The following is a 20,548-nucleotide window of genomic DNA, read 5'->3' on the forward strand; positions in this document are numbered from 1 at the left end:
GTTTCCTAAAACAGCTGGTCACGAAAGTTCTTACCAAACATTACTCAAACAGAAGGAAATTTGAGTATTTCTGGCATCAGGACTGTGTATGTGGGAGAAGAGTCCTACACTAAGTTGGGTACCTATGGGAACCCGACGGGTAGCCCGCAAAAGCTGTGTAACAGGTAAAAATATGTATCGTGAACAATACTGCGATAATAATGATAACCGTTACATCTCTAGTAACAGGTTTGTTCTGGTACTGAGCTTTACAGGTGTGGGCAGGTGCGGTTTTCAAAAATGGACCAGTGCAGGACTCTGTGTGGGAATGAGTCAAAATAAACTACAGTGCATTTGTGTGGCTCACTGATGTGTTTTTAATCATTTTGGACATCAACTTGAGATAGCAGGAAGAGCTGCAGTTAGATGACCTCTCAACCTGTGTGTTTAATTTCTTTCCAAAGATTATGGCCAAACTGTACGTACTGCACTGAAACCTGATTGAGATCTAACCACAGTTTGGCCCAGACCACCTCTATATGTGGTCTGGATGATCTAATCTCATTCCAATAACAATGCGTTCTGCTGCAAATACCCCTGCATTAACATGTGTTTTTGCTTATGCAGATGTGATGGCTAAAGAACACATAAACACCAGGTGGTAATGGGGTCTAAGTGCACAAATTAAGTCAAGTCCCAAAAATTGTCCCATACTCTGGCTTGTTGTTAAATGTCACTTTGCAGTTCCATGTCCAATCCATTCGGTGAGAAAATGCATGCGGACACTATAAATGCAATGTCAGTGGAAAGGTTAATGTTTGTGATGAATCTGACAATGTCCTCCATACAAGGGCACTTAACAACCACCACACAGTCTCAGCCGGATCCACAACATCTGATATTTAACTCAAGGGAAAAAGAAAGGAGACCACCTGTTGCTTTAGGCTGGGAGGACATATAAATATTAGTTTAAATCTACAATGAAAAGGCCTGCACACAAAAACACACTTCCACTGTTAATGAGAATGCAGAAGTTTTTGGAGAAACAAAGTAGACTGAAGACAACATACTTAAACTGATTAATAGAGTTTTTGAAAAAAGGTAAACCATCAAATCCTTATAGAACAAGCACTGTTGAATTTGACTGAACCAAAACATTGATGGAAAGTATAGTTTGGGTGAAACAGTGTATGCAGAGATGTAGGCAATGTACACTAAATTCTGTAGTGAGAACTGGAGGAGAATAAGGTGAACTTTGGAGTCTATGTGAGGGATAATGTGCAGCAAGCAGGTCATTATGGCAAAATAAAACCTGAATGGGTGATGCAGGACCCCGACATCAAGTGGACCTTTCACCCACATCTCATGGTCTTCATCTGTGGCTGAAACTAGCTCAAGTCTTATCATGTGACCTCAGTGTGAAAAATTGGCCAAGTGAGAACAGGTGGTTGTATATGGGTCAGGGACTGTAACCCTGAGCTGGCTCCATTCACAATGAACACTGTGACATACAGTTATGAACCCCGACAAAGCATAGCCATGTTATAAGGCTCACAGAAATATTGTTGGTCATTGCTAAAAAATGTGTTAAAATGAAATCAGATGTCCCCCCACTAACTGGAATGTGACTCTGAAATTAATAGCAGTATACTTTTAGAGAAAATAACTTACCGTTTGAGGAATAAGAGTAAAACATAAAAAAAGATATGGCAACCCTTCGTGAATTATATGGAAAACCTCCAATCGCAGCAGATTGGTTGTGTCTCCGTATAGTCTTCCTATATTAAGGATGTGCTTCATTGTAGGATCCTTGAGGTCAGATGTTGCCCTGTGTCTTGTTTAGTTGGATTATTTTCTAGTCTTTGCTGAAAGTGTCTCTTTGATTTGGATTTGTTTATTGTTAGTTGTCTTGTTGACTCTGTTCTTTCAGCATTAGATGGTGTTGTTAATGTGCTAACTGGCTAACTAGCATCAAGATGGTCTTCCAGTTTCTCTTTTTGAATGAGCATTACAGACGCCTACTGTCTGTTGGTATAGAAGGTATTTCCTCTCATGCAGGCACCACCATATGTGCCAACAAGCCATTGGTTTGGTGTTTTTTATGTGCAGCTTTTTGGCTGAGACACATCAACATGAGGTGATGCAGCAGAGGGCTCTTCAGGGCTCGACAGTGCGAGCGTTTCACTCGCATTTGCGACTAAAAATAGGTGTGTGCGAACTGTAAAAAATATTTAGGGGCACATGTGTGCATAAAAAAATCAGCCGAAGCAGCCTATATTTTTGTCATTAAAAAAATATGATAATCTAATCGCAAATGTTGGAGGAACTCTAGCCACCTTCCCTCTTCCCCGTGTGACACGGTTATGGGCGGTTTTCCAAGCCACTGTCGGCACAATGAATTTAAGTCCCACTGTCGGCAGTGTGGAAATAAGTCAAAGTGCGAAGGAAGCGGCGGACCAACGGGGAAGCCTGCTCCGTTCTCCCCGCAGTTTGGGACCGTTCGCCATGGTACCACTGCTGGGCAGGGTGGAAATAAGTCCTGCAGAGTTTCAGAGGACCTGGAGAATGTTTTAGGACAGTAATAACATTATATAAGATAATCATATTGCAAAGATAATATATATAAGATAATAACATGAAAGACAAAGTTAAATAGTAATACTTTTTCAAAACTCGATTTTACCTTTCTGTACATTTTGTATACAAATTCATTAAATAATTTTGCTTGTATATGTCTATTTGCATCACGTTTATTACGGAAAACACATTATTTGATCAATTTACATTGTGCCCCTAAAGTTCTTTGTGCGCTCTTTCAACTAAAGAGCACATGTGCTCCTTGGGAAAAAAGTTAGCGTCAAGCCCAGCTCTTGTCACCGATACTTCTCCAATGACGGTTTTGTGTGTCTGGGTCTCAACATGTCGTCAAAATGTCACACTTGTGCCACCCATGATCCCGTCCTGCCAGCCATCTTGTTTATACAGACATTATTTCCGCTCTTTTACTACTCTAATGCTGGCTTAAAGGTTTGACAACCCGGTCCCCGAATTCCATGATTGTACCTTATATACAGAATGGTGAGGAGGTATAACGGTGTGAAATTCCTGCTTTAAAGAGGCAGTGTAAAAGTGGCTATAGAGTACATTTCAAAGACCATTAAGTTGGTAATTATACCATACTGACTTCTACAGTTTTGTACACAGTATATGATGTGAGTTTTGTTCACTTGCAAAGAGTTGCTGAACTACAAAAAGATTAGTAGTGAATATATGTTTTCAAAAATGATGAATATACATAACAAGATTGAAGAGACAGATGACAAACCACAGAGTACAGCTATAGAGGACTCTGCTTGAACACTGACCACCACCCTGCCACCTCCATACACTAACTGCACACAGCTGCAAGCCTCAATATGGAAAGCAATCATGGGACAAACCTAAAACCTTTCACACACAGTGTGTGCTGTGAAGAACAGCTGACTGAGAGGCCATTTCCTGTTGCTTCTCATACACTTAAAGGGCCAGTATACGCTCCATCAGAACTGCATGTCAGATGGTCAAATAGCTTCAGAACCTCCCCCACCCCCACACACATCTAATGTTGGATTTGGGAGGCTGTGTCCGACCATTTCAGAAACTTTCCACAATCAACAATCCGACATTCACAACCACTTCATGCATTGATTGGTAAGCTGTGTGGATGTGAGGAAGGAGTTAGGGTTTGGACTCTTTTTTCATTCTTGACACAACTATTTCTGTCACTTTTCATGTGACCAGTGCAACACTGTGAACCTCTTCCAGGAGACACTGTCTGTTAAATGTGTGCTGTTGTCCACAGATTGGAACAATACAATGTCTTCCTGTTTTTTGAACAGCCAAAAACACTTTTGAATCCTAACTTTCCCTGACAACATGTTATATGGTGAGCTCCTTCCCTCTGAAAAGGTTTAAAGGAAGTCAAGTGAAGTTTGACTGAAATAAAGAAAAGCTTGTTGACAAATCTATTGGTCAAATGTACGTGTGGCTGGCTACTTATGATTTATACCTGCTTTACCCAGTATAGTCACTATCAAAGGTATGCTATGCAGGATTTTCTTTAAAAAAGATGTATACACACATACAGAAGTAATATCTCTCAATGATCCTTATGAGCCACTCTCAGTGTGTGGTGGTATATGTATCTGCAGAGACTCTGCCCACTGCCTGGATTTTATTAATGTTCTTCTTATTTTGCTGTGTCGGGGACGTTCCAAGACACAGCGCACAGGTGAGGTTGGAACTTTACAAAAAAGTAGCGACCAGGTGACAGACCATAAGCAGCATCAGAGAGAAGCCTACAAAAATCAGACACAGTACCAAAAAACAAGCAGAGTAAACCTTTAGATGTCCATACTTGTTAATGATTATTTGTTAACCAAATTGCAGTGAACTACTGTAACAGGTAGGGCTGGGTATTGGCACTGATTTCCTAATTTCGATTCAATTTCAATTCACAAGGTCCTGATTAAATTCAATTTCCAATTTGATTAGATTTCCGATTCAATACGATAATGATTTGATTGGGGATATTTCAGTTACAATACCAATTTTTGCTAGTATGTGAAAGAGATTGTCAGGGAGCAGCTAATACTGTAAATTTTACAAGGAATTATTCAAAAAAAGAATAATTTCAGAACAGGAATAAAACAGAATATCTGATAACTAAATGTTGTTTCTAGAGCAGCAACAGTAATATTGAATTGGCAAAGTCACAATATAAACTCAATATCTCACTGGATACAAATCTAAAATGTCAATAAAATAAATCATATTCCTGACATCACAATACTGAGTGAAGTTTAGAAAGAATAAAGAACACAGATGTCAGTCAGTATCAGTCTCTCTGTCCTCTCTGCTCCTCCCTCTACTGCTGAGGAGAATCACTCCCTACAGGTCACATTACCGTTTTTAAGATATTTTTTAATACATGGCAAACTGAGCAAAACAGTTGCGGTTGTTTCAGCTTGTTAGTAACAATTTGCTATTAGAAGGAAATCTCTCTGTGCTTGTTTATAACACAATATTAGTGGTGGTGGATGACAGACTGCGGACAGAGCAGATCGAAATATCACTTTTCTACATGTTTACATGTTGACATACTGCTGAACAGGTGTATTAAAGTGACACTTAACCTCTCCGGAAATTTTACATTTTTCTTTGTTTAGGTTAAAATGCTATTAATAAGCAGATGACACACTAAAATGTAAGTGAATTCCACCAGAGATACAAACTCATAATTATACAATTCTCATATGGTTCTAAGAAATTTCTGACCACTCATGATTGCCAGAGCGTCCTGTCTGTCTTCCCCACGTGGAGGCCTCCCACTGACGTAACCGCCTGCATAACATCCACCCCCTGACCCCCTTTCTGGACAGGTATTTTTAGTTTGCCTCTAATTTAACATAAGCTATAACGTTATATATGACAACACAGCATCCAGTTGCTCACGGTTAGCCTACTGTAGCCTAACGTAGCCTGAGAATCTGTATTATCTTTCTTGTTTGTTGCCAGTCAATGCTACTATCTAACGTTAGGGTTTATGTTAAATAATAAAACTCATCAGTCACCACTGACCCCCGATCGTTCGACTCTTACTGTGCAGGACAGGTAACGTTATGTTAGTGTTAGTTTGCTTCTAATATAATATACCACGTTATATGACAACACAGCATCCAGTTGCTAATGTCTAACATTGGCCTACTGTACCGTAGCCTCTGAAACATTAACATTATCTTCCTTGTGCGTTTCCACTTACTAGTAACATTAACGCTACTATCTAACGTTAGCACTGTAACCTTATTCTAAAACTCATCAGTCATCACTGACTCTGGTTGAGTTAATCAGCAGCATGTTTTACTCCTCTTCTCTTCTACTCTTTTCTTGGCATGTTACACTCGCTCTCCTCTTCCGTGTATCTAACGTTACCTTGCCAATGCCTACGTCAATCATAGACGTAATGAGGACGTAATGGAGGGGGGGAGTAGGCCTGTGGAGGGAGGTGGAGTAGCAGGAGGAGAGGGATGGGACTTTGGAGGGAGGCGAGAGTTGTGGATGGTCAAATTTTTTCTGTGCTGTGTGAAATGCAAGAAAGGTAAGAGCTGCTTTAATAAAGAATTTTCTTTTTCCTTGTGGAAGATTTATTGCACTTCCAGTAATAAGCACAGTTGTTGTCAACTCAAGTTTTCTTAACTTCTCTATCTCCACCGCGGAATCTCTACTCTATGTTTGTGTTTCTGTGCGTAAAAGTGGCACAGCCGCCCCAATGCACAGACAGCAGGAGGAGAGGCTGCTGCACCATGATATTATATTATACCAAAACGCAAAACAGATAAAACAACAACAGATAAAAGAACTAGTCATGTCAGAGCTTCTCAGCACTATGTTCAATAATAATTTAGCGCCCGGGCTCATTTACTACCGGCAAGATTAAAAGGGTTAAAGCTTCACAAATCTGTGGAAAAAAGCATATTAAAAGCTCAATCTCAGATTTTATGAATTGATATCAGGTCATTCAAATGAAGATAGGTTTGAATCTGATGAACTGATTATTTTAACCCAGCCCTAGTAACAGGTAAGACTAGTTCTACCGAAAGTGCAGCTGTTACTGCTACTTCTATTGATTGTATTAGAACTGCTGTTGCAATTATCAGCCCTACTGCTGCAATAACTAATAATACAACACCACTACAGTTACTACAACTACATCAGGGCCGGTACTACTATTGTTAGTACGACTTGTGCTACTACTATTAGTACCACTGCTGCATCTTCTACTGACACTGTACCACTACTATACTTTGCTACAAACAAATATACTCATGCCTACTACTGGGGCATGCGATATGTGATAATATTGTTGAATATTGTACACACACACACACACACACACACATACGTACATGTATATATACATTATTTTCTTTTATTTATTTATTTATTTAAAAACACAACCCAGGAACAGGATGGGACAGAGGCATTGATCTTGGGATGGGATGTCGGACTTTTTTAACTTTCTCATGGGATTGGGAAAAAGACAGGAGTGAAAATCCACTCCTGTGTCACCCTCTGGCAGTAACATGGCTCTAGTAATGGTATTGTCTGTTTTTCTGTCAGTGCACCATTTCAGTCTGCACTGAAATCTCCACTACAATTGGACTGCCACGATATTAAGCACAGACATTTCTGTCTCACTCATCATTCATTTTAATAAGTGTGATGATCACTTAGCATAGTGCCATCATCAGGTCAAACTTTTATGTGTCAGATATTGTTATTTGACCTAATACCAGCAAAACTAAAGACATTCCCATCAGCCTCAGCTGTACTGTTTGTTTACTTGCAAATGTTAGCATGCTAACACACCAAGATGATGTGCATGTTATGCATCATTCCTGCGAAACATCAGGGTGTTAACATTGTCATTGTGAGCTCCTGTTAGCATTTAGCTCAAAGCACTGCAGTGCTTAACTATAGCCTGACAGAGCTACTAGCATGGCTGAAGACTGGACAAACCATACAGAAAGATCGTTTGCACAAACTTGAATAGATTTTTAAAATATCTGACAATCAGGCAACAGCATGAACTTAGCCATGAAGGAATGCACCACAAAACATAATGAATCACTGGAGTCCTGGAGGTAGATGACCCTGCAAATTCTGCAAATAGGCAAGAACCATGTTCTCATACCAAAACAAATATGGACGCCAACCAGTAGCTCTCACTATTCATATGCATGGATATTTGTGCCGAAAAGGCCAAAAAAGGAGGAAAAATGAATTTTGGTGAGATCCTGATGGAAATGCATGTAGGACTGTAGAGCATACAGAGAGAACTGGAGGTGATTGGACTTTGTATAAAAAAGCTAACTTCAGGTAAAACTGTTAATTTACAGGTATGTCTCCATCAGGTGACACACGTGAGACATCATCCGTCAGTCACAAATATCAAACATGTTTTAAAAATCTTTAGAAGAATGAGTGGAAGCAGCTGCATATGAAGACTTCAGATTATAATCTACATATCACTCACTATATGATTTTATCCGCTGACTGTCAACAGCAGATGATCCAGAGTGGAACAGACCCTTGTGGAGTAAAAGAACAACTGAAGATGAGACAGCAGTGCACAGGTACTTTTTTGTCTTTCTGCAGACAATTGCTATGCAGCAATACACAGAATCTTTGGATGTGCCTGTTAATGATCCATGGCCGAGCTGAAATAACACTGATATTATCATCAGGGCTATGCTTTTCAGATACGACAGCTCATCCAGAGCTAATAGTCAGAACGTTGTCATACCTTTTTTTAAAAAGGCTGACTCCATCTGTGTCCTTTTCTGTGTTTTTCAAATGGAAACTCCCACTCAGCCCTAAGCAAAAAACAGTGACGTAGGTTACAGCACTGGTGCCTTCCCCTCCCGCAGCCCTCACACAAGCAGTTTGCTGACAGCATGACTGACTGTATCATGTGCAAATGGAGGTGGAAGACGGTGCTATTTTATCATCATTAAACCTTTATTTAACCAGGTGAAGACACACTAGGATTTAATTTAATATATAAACTGCTACTATTTAATATATAAATAGTATAAACTGCATTTATACTGTAAATTTCAAGTAATGTTATACAGCCATAGTTAGCCATAATAGCACAGCCATAATACAACAGTGTATTATCTACAGTAGATGTCAGTTGGCTCTAGTGTGGAGAAGCAGACAGGAGTACCAAGGCACAGACCCAAGCAATGTAGCATTACTGCAGTGGATGCCCAGGTAGTTTGGGTCCTTAAATCACATAATAACACAAAGAAACTAACCGATTAAGGCAGCAGTGGACATGCAACTCACTGTGTTCTGTGAGGTAAAAATAACTGTTTCTGTCAGAAGTGTCTGGTGGCTGTGGATGACGGATGAAGCAAAAGGTTATTTTAGCCACATAAAATAAGGACCATCTAAAAAATCAGTATCAGTTACTGTAAAGCGCACTCCATATTTAGAATATTTTTCCTGCTTTACCTTGCTGTCAGACAGCTCTTGTCAACAGGGTACTGAAGCTTTTGTATGGCTCTCTCAGACAAAAGACACCTTTGACAGAAACAGTAATTCTGTCCCAAAGAACATGTGGAGTTGATGGTCTACTGCTACTTGGATCACTTTGTTTGTGTTATTTTGGAGCTGTGCAGTCCACGGCAGTATTTCAGTTAGTTTCCGTGCCGGTACTGTATATATTATGTACATAATGCATATGTTCCTTTATTGATGTGAGATGTTGTGCTACATTGTCACTAAGGACAGAAACACTTCTCCTTCTTCTTCTGCAGTTAACACCAACTCCAGCTTTCCTGTACCCACAGCTGTCAATCAAAGTAGATTGACAAGTAAATCCTTGTGTTGATGTGACTGCACCGAACTTGACCAATCATAAGAGGTCCAGTGTCTCCCATGGTTTCTGCCCCCAGCTGTCAAAAATCAGTTTGATTCACGTGAGCAGAATACAACTTCGAGAGCACCGTGACGGTCTCGCACAAGTGGCGGTAGCTCTGTGCACATGCTGTTGAGTTCTACACACGTAGATACTATTCTTTGCCTCTCCCTGTGTTTGGTTTCTCACTCGCAGCTGCCTGTATGGCTCTCTCTTGTTTAATTGGTGCCCAAGGACTTACAATGCGCAAGTGACAGTTAATGCACATGTGATATAACATAATGTGCTCATGAGCTCAACTAATGACATAAATGTGACGCAAGAAAGTTGTAAGAATTCGCCCAGCTGCACACACACAGTGACAGGGCTAACATTTAGCAACACACGGCTTTTCTTCAATGGGTTTAACGACGGAGACAAGCCATTTCGGAGTTGGTGTGAGTTAGTTGGGACCATTGGGACATGTCACTGACCATTCACCGGGAGGATAGTGGCTCTGGATATGGCTATAACAGAAAGTCTGCTGTTCCCGCAAGGAAGCGGGAGGGTCTAGGATCAGACCCCCTGTGCAAAAGGGATCAAATGCAGGTATAGTTTGACTGAAGATGTTTTGATACTATTTAAAGGTATTGAACACTGATACCCAGCCATAGCGTCCGCTATGTCAGATTTATCTCATCAGTCCTGTTCAACCCTTGGTGGTGAGACAGACTCTAGTATGCAACTCAGCTGGAAAAGCTCCACTTTAGTGATACATTGCACACTTTATTTTCAAATAACACTGCATCACATTTATCTTTCATTTGTCTGATTGAACAACTGCCCAAGGCATTCCACTTGCCCAAACATAGACTTTATTTGCCCCCGACAAACATAAATGTCGAGCCTTGTTATCCATGCCATTTTGCTTCTATTTTTTTCTTAAAAATAACAAGAACAAAAAACAGCAAAATTACAAAATTAACAGAAACTGCCATCCCTATTAGCAACGACATCATATTTAATCCTACGTCAGTTGTCACTGCGATAAAAAATTTCGTTTTTGAATGTGAATATGTAAGGAATACTACTGGAAGCTACAGACTGATATAAAAACTTTAAAAAAAAGGAAGTAATGAAGCTGTCCGTTAAATCTGCACATCCATATCCAGATCAATGTTGAACAAAATCTGTATGAAGAAGGTGCATCCCTATACTTTGTTTTGCACATTTTGTTTAAATATTTCACATCGAACAAGGGACTACTTATGCTCTGATGTGCTCTTCAGTTAAAGGCGCTGTATGTAAGAATGTGGCCAAAACGGTTACTGCACTCAAATTCAAAATACTGCTGCGAGTCGTGCCCCCCCCCCCCCAGATTCGAGGTCGCTGGACAGCAGCACGCTGGAGACTGATTTGTTTGCCCACGGGCGCGTCACCGCGTCCTTGATCTTCGGTTTTCCAGGAGACCGTACGAGCAAGTCCGGCTTCTCTGCTGCTAATGCTGCTGCCGGGATACAGCTGAGGAGGAGCCAGCTGCTAATGCTATGTACCAGGACACTGCTAATGCTGCTTGCCGTGCTGCTGTAGCTCAGTCGTAACTGTAACTGATGCTGAGACTCTACTGACTGTGTGACTGGTAGATGGCGGTGGGTGGCGCAACAGGCCAAAACACAAATTTAAAACATAAACATGGTTGGCGGACCGTAAATTTTTTTTAAAATGCGAATATTCTGGCCGTACTATTGTCGTTGGTGAGATCAGTATGTTATATGAACATTATTCCTTAGTCTCTGTGACATATTAGGAGGATTTTACGCCTATTTGCTTTAGATTTCTTATAGCTCCTTTAATAGAGCCAGTCACATAGAAGACTGCTGTGGACAGATTTCCTCTCTAGGGAGAAATTAGGGCATTATATTACTGTTTTCATTGGCTGACTTATACTAACCCACAACTCAGTTGGTATCTTTGAATAAATCTGTGGAGTGTCCCAATAACTTAATGTTATTAGACCCAAGTTGTGAAAAAAAGTTAAATACCCTAACCCTTAAGAACAACCACCACTAGCACTACTATTGTTGTTTCTAGAACTGACATATTTGCTTGCTGTAGCTGCAGTTTAACCAATTCTGCTGCTGTTACTTCTGTTAGCACCACTGCTTTTCACGATGTCTGCATCTGCTTCTTTACAGCTGTTACTGCTGGTGAACAATGCACAGACTGACGAAAGTCACATGGCAGGCAGCTAGCTCACGTACACAGAGGCAGAATGTCATTATAAACACATGTCATCAGTTTGGAGTCAAAGCATCAACTGTTGGATTTCACAATCTGCAACAGCATCAGTGTTTCTGATCCAGCCCTGCCAATGAAATCACTGAATTCGAGGTAAAGAAGAGCCATTTTGTAACAGCAGCCGTTAGCTTATAGCCCTGCTCACTCCATTACTACTACACTATCCAAAGACAGAGAGAGGGAGAGAGAGGCAGACATAGAGAGAGTGAAAGCTATTCAGGAGAGGAGGAAGAGAAAATGATATGTAGGGGGAGATAAATTAGGAGAGAAAAACTGTGATGCAGAGGAAGGAATGGAAGAGGGGAGCAGCTATGTGAAGCAGAGTGGTGAGAGAATAAAATAAGACAGAGAGAGAGAGAGAGAGAGAGAGAGAGAGAGAGAGAGAAAGAGTAGTACAGGGAGAATGATGGAACATTGATCGTCCATGTCTCTCTCACTGCAGTGGTAGTAAACAATCAGCCAGCCTCCTTTGTCCACAGCACTAAACCACACCCCCTCCTTTTGTCATGCACTCCCTCCCTCACTCTCTCACCCGCTCTGTCACCCTCCATTTCTCTCCCTCCATCCCTCCATTTCTCTTGTTCTGTGTAGGCCATTATCTCTCTTACAGTACGTTTGCATCTATCCTTCTATCACTCGTCTCTGTTTCTCTCTCTCTCCCTCTCTCTCTCTCTCTCTCTCTAGAGCTGAGACGCTATGCTACTAATGCTAACTAGCAGCTGCTGCTGCTAACAGGCTAGCTAATGAAACAGTGATACAGACTGAGACAGACCGAGTCAGACAGACAGACAGACAGACAGACAGTGTGAGAGGCAGATTCAAACCTTGGCTGATAGTAATCCAATCTCTTAGTTAAAAAATAGAATCCAGTTAAAAAGCCCAGTATAGCTTCTGATGGTAGCGCAGCTCTCTCTCTCTCTCTCCCTCTCTCTGTCACACACACACACTAACTCATCCTCCTTTCTCTCACACACATATTCTGCTCCTCCCCCTCCCCTCACACACACACACACACACACACACACACACAGACACACACACACACACACACAGGCGTCGTCCTCTGTTCTCACACACACGTACGCACGCACACGCACACACACACACACACACACACACACACACACACACACACACACACACACAAACTCTCTGCCCCCCCTTCACTCTTTTCCCACTCACACACAAATGAGCATTCAGTCAAGGGCTTCCCACAATCCCTTGCGCCACACAAAGACAAGGGGGTGTGACCAATCACACACTGCCTCACTCTGCACCCATGCTTTTTTTTTTTCCTCCCTCACTGTGTGATGCCCACCGACATACAAGCTTGTGGGCGGGCTGCCAAAGGGGTTGCCATGACAACGCATCCCCAGTTGCTTTTTGTTGCTATTATTCACACACGCACGCACACGCACACACACACACACACACACACACACACACACACACAGTCTCTACCGTCTTTTCCCTTTTAAGATCTCTGTAGCATGTCCCTGCTCTTATACATCTCTGCTACACTCTGTGCGTGTGTGTGTGTTTCTGTGTGTGTGTGTGTGTGTCCGCACATGCTCTCTTAGCCGGTGTTGCAGCACTGCAGCTGGGTTCTGGTGTGACCCAGTTAGAACACTAAGGCTGGATGTAGGACACACACACACACACACACACACACATACACACACACACACACACACACACACAGCCAACAGAATATTCCAGAACTATGAAACGATTGCTTATATAAATAAAGCTGTGCAGTTACAGTATATTATCTATCTATCTACATGTATAGATGTTTATAGACATATTCAAATTGATACTGAGTCTTGAGGCCGGATACAGATTTGATTTTAATTCAAAGTCAGGTTTATTGCTTGCCAAGAGAGATAAATAGATTCTGTGTGTAACTCCCCCATTAAACCGCAAGGTACATGGTGATAGGTGTATTTTTGAACTTTGGACGGAGCCAGGCTCACTCTTTCCCCTGCTTCTTGTCTTCATGCTAAGCTAGGCTAACCACATTGTAACTCCTGCTCTTTACTGACATGAGATTGATATCAGTCTGAACATCTCACACTCAAACATAAAGCAAATCAGCACATTTCCTAAATAATTTAACAATAAAATTTTCGCTTCCACTTCACTTCCTGTTCTGGTAGCCATCACTTGTGTTTGCTCTGTGTACCGTCCCTGGCTTTTTGAAAGTAATTTCGCTTACTGATCACTGATTTTGGATTACGGACCTTGGACTGTTTTTTGACAGAGATTACTTGCAGCCTGATTGCTGTCAGGCTGCAGCAGAAGAACATCCTGGAGCAGGTGGAGGAGGTCAAAGCTCTGTGGCTGCAGAACATAGAGAAAGGAAAAAGGATTGTCTTGCGAGAACCGAGTGGCTGATCTGGACAACCCAAAAACATACTGGCTCCGGCCATGGCTATCACCAGCATGGAGGCGTAAAAATCTACAAACATCATCATCATCAGCACCACAAAATATCAACCTCTTTGCTGGTACAAACATGAAGACTTTGAAAGGGTCATTTAGACACTAACATATAAAAAGAAAGTGCACCTTTAAAGACATATTTCACCACTGGAAAGAAGGCCTTCATAAAACTAGACTGACCAATAAATGCTCCTACTGGTAACATAATGCAAACTCGTCTATTTGAAATAATGGCAGCCGGCTGGTAACAAATAGTCTCATATTACATTAAACAGTGAGCTAAAATATGTTTCTGAAAACATCTGAAGCTAGAAATAGGCAGCTCAGTAACAGAATTTTGGATTATATTTGATCAGCACTGCCTAGCTTTACAGTTTAATCTCATTGTTTTAGCCTCCGTTTTCACTATTCAGGAAACAGTATGGCACCCACTTCCTGTTCACAATCTCTAAATATTACAGCTAAACAGGGCACTAAAGTATGTTTCTGGAAACATTTTTGGTGAGAAATAGGCAGTGCAGCCACATAACCTTGGTTTAGCACTGCCTAGTTTTACTGTGTGACTGGAGTTTGGTGTCTGAGAGAAAGGGGGACAGGTCTGTCTGTTGATCCACTTCTATGCTCTTTGTGTCTACGATGGCAGCATGGGTGGCAGACAACACAAAAATGCAGAAGTACAGCCTATAGTTCGAGCAACAGCCCAGGAGCTAGCGAAACTCAGTTGAATGACAGAAAATACGTCATCTGGCAGAGTTTTGCTGGAGTTTCACAGGGGAGAAGGGAGATCTACTCCCTGGTTAGATGGAGGGAATTTTACCAGCTCATTTCCTCGCACTACCCACATTATTATGGGCTGGTTGAATATTGGCGTAGTATCCCTTTAAGTAGACATGTCAATGTGAGAGGGAGAGAAGGGCTGAGGGACAGATGAAGGGTTAAGTGACAGAAAACCAGAGGCAGAAACAACAGATCGGTAGAGAAACATTGGTGGTGTATTGAGTGTTATTAGAAGGCAGGCAGACAGACTCGTCTGTGATAATGTGAGAGTGATTAGCATTTAAAAAGACAGCTCTGCTTATCAGGCTGGTTGGGGCTTGTTGAACTGGGGTGGACTGCTGGGGTTAGCTGACAAGAAAAAAAAAAAGAGGCGAAATGAGGGGAGGAGGAACTCTCTCTTTCTTCTCAAGGGCCCCTGATTTGCACTTCCCACAACTCCCATTGCTCCCATATTATGCTGCAACAAGCAGCCACCATACAGTTCCAATAGCAAGTGAAGCATTCTAATCTGCAAACATTTACACAGTGCAGCAAGGGAGCATGTCAAAGCTGTCAAAGTGTTTTTCATTATGCCTTAAAAGTTTTCTGGGAAACGTGAACGTTGAAAATGTAGCTGCATTCGTTTTGGTCAGATTGAAGGGATGTACCATCTCCCATAAGAACCTGAATGATTCAACATGGCAATCAAATATTTCCAACAGTTTTGACAAGACTTGAAGGCCTAATAAGACTGAATTCAAAAGACTACCAGGAAATGCTAAGAAACAGAACAGTGATTTCATTTCGAGAGGTTTTCAATGAGTAATTAGTGCTAATTGTTACTAAGAGTTGTATTTACCTCTTGAGCAGAACAAACCCTGTAGTTATTTGGTAAATGGATCATTTTAACACCTTTAACAACATTCAATGTTTATCAGTCTCCATCAATAGCATGTAGCTTCTTAGCTAACTAGCTATTAGTAGGAGAGCATCAGTATGCATCACACAAAGCAGTCCTTTTTTTACACTGCCTGTTCAAGGTGGGAATATTGCACCATTATGCCGCCTTGCCACGCTGTATATAAAGTGCGGTCGAGGAATGTTGTTTGGCTCTGTATTAAAATGCCAATGAAGAATAAAGAAGGAACTTCACAGCAGCTCTATACCGCCATCTCTGTGTAAAAAGGGCTACTGCTTGTCGGATGCTCAAACAGGCATTCGGACTGAAAACTATCGAAGACTAGAAGGGTCATAATTATAAACAATAGACCACTAAATTAATCAATTGTTAATTAAATAAGTATATAAACCATTAATTATATTAATAAGTAATCAAATGAATACACATTGAAAGAAAAATATAAATACATCTGCCTGAATTAAATTTAAAAGGCAATGATATAAATAAATAAGCAGTATAATATATCTGCATAAATCAGTATGCACTGCAATTAATAAAGGTTTCACATTTTGAGACTTTAAAGTTTGACTGCTGCTTTTTTAATTACATCATCTAGTTGCCGTCTCTTCTTCAGTGGTGCCTGATTGAGATAAGCAGAAGGTGGTGCTAATTCTTCAATCAATCAACTCCAGATATTTGCCTATCAGCAGTGGATGGAAAAGGGCATGATTCACATTTTCTTTTGCTGGCATTCTGAAACTTCGGTTCAAATTTGCACTTCACTTGGATGGAAACCCGCCCTTAGTCTTGACCAAAGTGGTAAATCGACTGATTGACTATCCCAAGAGCCATGCTGCTAGCAGTGACACACCACATGACCCACTTTCTTTGAAGCATATTGAGGCCCTTTGCGCTTCCTTTTATGCATTAGAGAAAATGACACAAACTAAATTAGATCCCTAACAGTCCTTCCTGTTTGATCAACAACATGGAACATTTCTGAAACTAATATATGTTTGCTTGAATGTCTAAAAAACATTAGTGCCAGATGAAGACAGCCATGTAACAGATCCACATCAGAAAGAGGCTTTTCTCTCAGCTGTCCACATCTGTTGAATATGACTGATAGCTGATTGGTCAATAGGAACAAGTCTCAACCTAATCCACAGACAAGAGACTCAATGCCACTGCTTAAACAGTACTGGGCATGTATGTATTAAGGGCAAGGGTGTTGTAGAGTTTGTGTGTGTGTGTGTGTGTGTGTGTGTGTGTGTGTGTGTGTGAGTAAAGGGAAAGAAAGAGTGCATTGGGGACAGGCTGTAATCTGGAGGTCAGCTCAACAGCTGGATGTGTACATGAACTCTCCTCCATCCCTCTCTGTAATTGAGCCATCTCTCCAACATACACAACAAACAAGGCTCCCTTCTATTGAAAAGACCGTAGTGTGTCTCTGCAGCAATTAGGGCAACATCAGTGTGAGGTCAACAGTGCTAAGAAATTTTGAGGGTTTAAAAAGTCTTAATATTTACCACAAATATTAACATAAACTAACACCATAATACACATTAAATAGCTTATTAAAGAGCTGTGAAATTTGAAATATGAAATTATGACTACTTCAAACTGAATGTTTTTATAAATATACTAATGTTTACTACACAACTGCTCTGCCTCTCCATTCACCTCCTTCACTACCTTTGCCTGTGTACTTGTCTAATACACAGGGATGCAAACAGGTGTATGGTAAAAAAAAAAGAGAGAGCTTGTCGAAGCGAAATAAATATATAAATATTAAAATACACTAATGTGTAAGAATACTGTGTATTCCAAAACAGAAGAAATTCATTGAGCAACAGTGTTTCCCCTATATGCAACTAGCAGCGGTGAGCTGCTGCTGATGATTTATCTTCATTTTTTTTGTCTCAGCTCTTTAGAAACTACCATTATATTATTTTGCGCTACAGACACTTCATATCCAGGTCAATTCACACACTTTTGAGTAAAGCACATACAGTAAGAGGAGAGGAGAGGGCTCTGTCTTATCTCTTCATAAACTAAAGTTATATTATTTTGTGTGATGGACGCTTCACATAATAACATAACATCATACTATTTATTGTGTTATACGGTGAAACATTTCACCTTATAATGTGATGACTTATATTGTTTACATGACGGTATGTCATTTCTGTCTCTACATGGTCATGCCTTTACAATTCTCCTCTGCTCTCTGTATCGCGCACGACGGAGTTTGGCCCCGATGCGCGCGCACACCCACAGACACAGGTGAGCGCGCGCACACACACACACACACACACACACACACACACACAGAGACACAGACACACAGGTGAGCACACAAGAGCACGGCTTGGGCCGCATTTTTTGACTGACAATTATAAATGGCACCGTGCACACAGTCAGTGGAGCGCAGCCTGTGTTGCGTTCAGGCATTAACATTAACATTAGGGTTGTTTTCACAGGCTTGAATAAAATTTTTGCATCAAACGTAACCTTGCTTAGGTAGGCTACCTTTCTCTCACCCTCTTCTCTCCCTCTACTTTGAACTGTCGTCTCTTTGCCTCCCCTCCACTCTTGAGTGCGCCGCAGTACAGCCAGGCAGGCAGGTGGTGACTCCTTTTTTTAAAATAAAGTTAAGCAGCGTAGTGTCACATAACATTTCACGATATTTGAATGAGTGAATGAATGTGTTTATTTCAGTACATTTCAATAATCAATGTAACTGAAAGGGTGTAGGTAGAAGCTAAAGCTTATAAACACCTACTCCTTTTACCTTACAAAATTAAACTCATCATAACAATACAAATACAAAAGAGCAACGTGCAAGAATTTGAAATTAATCATATCAATAAACTTAAATGTTCCATCACACAATATAACAAATAGTGCACAAATCTGGAAATAACAGTAAATTTAATTTTCTTTACCATAGCAAGAAATAATGTAGTTTTTATTGAGTCTTTTAAAGATGTGAAATGTACAACATGACTTAATACTTTCGGGACAGTTCCAGATCATTCCAGATATTAAAATTATCATTTCAAACTCTGATTATGGTAAGTATATGTGCACAAATATAGGCTATTATGTAGGCTGTATATATATATATCCATTCATACAATATACTTTACATTGTTTTAACATCTGAGAAGAGGAAAAAAACAAAAACAAACCATCATTCTGAAGGCGTGGCGGCTTTTATTTTGCCGTGGCGGTTGAGGAAACCCTGTGAACACATGCAACTAACATAAATCAGGGTTTCCACTAGGATACCAGTCATAGAGGCAGTAACTGCCCTTGCTCCTCTCGGGCTAACTTCACTGTCAGTGCACATGTTGCGTTGTTAAAGGTGTAGCAAGGTCTGAAGGACCAGACACACTAAACCGACTCCAAAGAGTTACAGGTAATGAAAGACAACTGTTGCCTCATGTCGCCTATGTCTTGGCCAAAAAGTTGCACATGAACACGCTGCAAAGATGACAGCTGACAGCCAACCAGCATGTATGTTCGGCATCAGTGTGAGAAGAAATACCTGTCCACACCAGCAGACAGCAGTAGTCTGTGTTCATCATTCAAAAAGGGAAACAGCAAGACTGTTTTGATGCTAGTTTTAACAACACAATCCAATGTTGAAAGACCAGAGCATATTTACTGTGGGCCAGGGAAAAATGACCCTACTTATAAAGAAATGTTTCTGCCAAAGAGCTCGATGGCTTAAAAAAAAAACTTACCTTATGTAGCAAATTTGTTTCTTCTCAGGCCCTCAATTTTAGCTTTTTGCTTGCTTGTTTTGTAAAAGCCAACGGGGGCCGAGGAGAGAGGACAAGGGCCAACGGTGCAGGGCACACCAAAAAGATTAGGGTGACAGATGCTCACTGACTGCCTGACACTGACCAACGGCCGACAGTCGGCTTGGTGTGTCAGGGCCTCAAGGTTGCACTGGCAGATGTTATGATACCATCACATGTTTTGAAGCAGCATTGCACACAAGGATCCAACATTTCTTTTAGTCCACACCCACACTAATACGATTTCATCTTAAAATGGTGTTTTAAAACAAAAACAATCTCTATACACACCAGCATTTTAGCACCATCTCAGAAATAACTTTCATACCAACATGCCTGAAAACGCATATCACATAACCATTCATGTACACTGGGCTTGTGCGTACTGGTGTAAACAGGCAGGTGTAAACAGGCAGATTGTCTGTTCTGCAGTGGGTTGCTTAGTTACAGAAAATAGTACGGAGATGGCAAAAGTCAGACCAGAGATTTCTGTGCTTGGACCGAAAAGGTGGAACAGTCACTGAAAGTAACACATAGGGATGGGTACCGAACTCCAGTGCTGAACGAGCCCCGGGGCTACATTCTTCTAGACCGCAGTATTGATAAGCTCTGACCTTAACGGTTCTGCTATCGGTACTGGAGCAGTTGCCGTTCATATTTCTCTCTTTGTGTCAGGTAACAGCCCACAAACCTCACCGCACTTTAGGGACTGTTCTTTACTTATGGAGGGACTGTTCCCTTACTTGTCAGGGGAGGAGGGTGGTTGGTTGATTTTTATTTCATTTATTTATTTTATTTTGATCCCTCCTATGTTAATCACTTATTGATGCTGTTTTTGAAGTATGAATAAGTCAATAAGTAATTTATTCCATTGAAATATCATTGATGTATTATAGAAAAGTGATTTATCTTTTT

At 40.9% G+C, this 20,548-nt stretch overlaps 1 protein-coding gene across 1 annotated transcript in view; it reads right to left on the bottom strand.

Moving 5' to 3' along the window:
- LOC125894714 (storkhead-box protein 2-like) overlaps window positions 1-20,548 on the bottom strand; it is a 92,604-nt gene that overhangs the window by 37,979 nt on the left and 34,077 nt on the right. The window lies entirely within an intron of this gene.

The sequence above is a fragment of the Epinephelus fuscoguttatus genome, linkage group LG9, assembly GCF_011397635.1.
Source record: "Epinephelus fuscoguttatus linkage group LG9, E.fuscoguttatus.final_Chr_v1".
Lineage (NCBI taxonomy): Eukaryota > Metazoa > Chordata > Actinopteri > Perciformes > Serranidae > Epinephelus > Epinephelus fuscoguttatus.